Source organism: Lactuca virosa, chromosome 5, assembly GCF_052849685.1.
Source record: "Lactuca virosa cultivar CGN04683 chromosome 5, Lactuca_virosa_CGN04683_v6, whole genome shotgun sequence".
In the NCBI taxonomy this organism is placed as follows: domain Eukaryota; kingdom Viridiplantae; phylum Streptophyta; class Magnoliopsida; order Asterales; family Asteraceae; genus Lactuca; species Lactuca virosa.
In genome coordinates, this window is record NC_136430.1 from 452,045,081 (window position 1) to 452,047,872 (window position 2,792).

General features: G+C 40.4%; 1 non-coding gene across 1 annotated transcript; it reads right to left on the reverse strand.

Moving 5' to 3' along the window:
• Positions 1–1,990: 1,990 nt before the first annotated feature.
• LOC145117870 (small nucleolar RNA R71) lies at positions 1,991–2,097 on the reverse strand. The gene has a single exon (XR_013712864.1). It is a non-coding gene; the product is annotated as a small nucleolar RNA R71 (small nucleolar RNA).
• Positions 2,098–2,792: the final 695 nt, after the last annotated feature.

The following is a 2,792-nucleotide window of genomic DNA, read 5'->3' on the forward strand; positions in this document are numbered from 1 at the left end:
TGACTGGAGGGTCTTATTTGAGTTGTCGACCGAAGGGTCCTATGTACTTATATTGAGTTATGTGGTATTATGCATCTTGTCTTTGTGATATATGCTATATTATTTTGTGCCATACTGAGTTAGGACAGGAGGGTCGAAACCGAGTGGTGAGACCGAAGGGTCTTCACTGAGATACAGGACTGGAGGGTCCGACCCGAGCTATGAGACCGGAGGGTCTTCACTGAGACACATGACCAGAGGGTCCATATCCATGAGAGGCTAATGAGATGTGTGTGGTATATTCGGGGAACTCACTAAGCTTCGTGCTTACCGTGTTATGTGATATGTGTTTCAGGTACTTCTCAGGATCGCGGGAAGGCGCCGACTTGATTGTACACACGAGATGGAGTTATATTGGAGGATCCTGGATTTTTATTAAATAATTATGGATTTGTGTTTTTGATGATTTGACACCTTGTGGTTTTTGTGAAATGGGTTAATGAGAATTATGAGATTTTAAAATGAAAAATTTGTTTGAAAATTTACGGTGTTACATATTATCAAAGGTCTAAGTCGAGTATGCTTCTCCCGTAAAAAGAAAATACAAGAAAAGAGCCCCAATGGAGGTGTGGAAATTAAAAAATGTTGACATGGGGCAAGTTTTCAAGGTTAATGGACATCGATTAAAGATGTTCTATGAAGGATTTGATTCAAATTCCCAAGACATCATCCATTTGGATGCCCCAAAGTGTCAAAGAAAAGTTTAGAGGATGTCTCGCCAAAGACGTTAAAGAATGGCACTTTTGGAAATCATTGTGCTTTTGCGTTTTAAAAAAAATCAAATAAAATGATTTTTTTAACACTTTTGAAATTTTAAAAGTGGTTGTTTTTGAAAAATCAATTTTTTCCCATGTTCGGGGTCCCATTTTTGTAGAAATTTTCAAACCGGGAGTCGTCAGGATTCCTTCTGGGATTAATTTAATTTTTGGAAAATCTAATTTTCAGTTTTATGTCTTCAGTTCACGAGGCCACGCTTAAATTTTTACTTAAAGTCGCGTGAAACAAGCTGAGAGTTAAGAAGAAAGAAAACAAATAGCTCTCTTGAGACCGCATAGAAGTTCACGAGGCCGCACTTCGGGTTCTTCTTCGCCCGCATAGATTGATCAAAGAACCAAACAAGTCTTCAATTGAGTTCACGAGGCCACGCAAAAATCAAAGAAAAAACTCACTAGGCCGCGCAACACCTCATGAGACCACGTAGAGCTTCACGCGGCCGCGCCCTTACCCTCGAACCCGCGTTAACCATGTTTGACTCAGTTGACGTTCCTTGAATCCTTGACATGTTCACTTAATCAATCCTCAAGAACTCGAACACTACATGCAGCCAGCCCTATCCATCTTCCTCATTCTCTCTCACAGCTCCACCATCCACAACTCAACTTCACCGAAAAAACGTGGATTTCCGGAGTTCTACCAGTTGGATTTTCACGAAATCACCACCAATCTTCTCCTTTTATTCCCCTCTACAAACCCCACTAAAAAAATCCCCCGATCCATGGTCGGAGTTGTCATCGCTGGCCACCACCCTTTATCACCTTCTCGGCCATTTTCCGACCAACTCCAGCCACCATTTCCAATTCCAAAACCGGCGTTGCGCTCCACTCACCTTCCTCTATGAGCCTCACTAAAATGTTCTCCAAAAACTCACCAAAAATTCTTACCGGAAAACGAAACCGCCGCCGAAAATCTCAGCTTTTAACGGAGAATTCGTTGTGCTGCGCCCTTAGGCAAGAAGATGATTTCAAACTCATTGATGAAGTATTGGAAATTGAAAATTAATTCAATGTTCCAAATGTTTCAAGAGATGCAGTTTTATTAAGAATGCTTCCAGTGACAATTACTGGAGATGCAAAATTTTGTTTGAAGTCACTTGCACCTGTAAAACTATTCGAACTTGGGCCAACCTTCATGAAACATTCATAGAGAATTTAGTCATCCTTCAAAGATAGCCAAACTCAAAAAGCAGATTGCTAATTTCCAATAAAATGATGGCGAGTCCTTATATGAAGCTTGGGAAAGATACAATGGATTGCTTAAAAATTTGCATCAACACAATCTCAATGTTCAACAAGAAGTTTCCATATTTTATGATGGGGTGAATGTGACCATAAGGCAACTCCTTGATTCTCAAGGACCAATGGCGAGTAAAAATCCTGCTAATATCAAAGAATTAATAGAAGAATTTGCGAAGCACTCTAGAGAATACCACAACCCTCAAGAGGATGTTACAAGAAGAAAAGGCAATGGAGCTTTGGAGGATTTAGCAGTTGTGATGGTGAAACTCATGAATATGGACCGGAGGATGACAAAGATGGGTCAGTCTATTCATGACATACAAGTAGGGTATGACAATTGAAATGGACCACACTTAATGAAAGGTTGTGATTTGGATGAGAACGGGATCCAAAAAGCTCAAGTATGCTACACTAGTGGTGACCGGTTTGATGAAGATCGGAGGAAGCCCAGGAGGGAATGGTTTCCATATGAAGAATACAAGAAGCAAAAAGAAGAAAAGTATCGGCAAACCGGACGAGGCATCTACCGAAAAGAACAACCACCACCCAATTAGAAACCGGATTTTGAGTCAATGCTTAATAGATTCATGGAAACTTATGAAAAAAGACATGATGCTACTGATGTTACCATTAGAAACCAACAAGCTTCCATTAAAAACATCGAGACTCAACTCGGGCAATTGACTAAACTCGTTACCGAACGGTTACCATCCAAAAATCGCAATCCAAAACCACAAC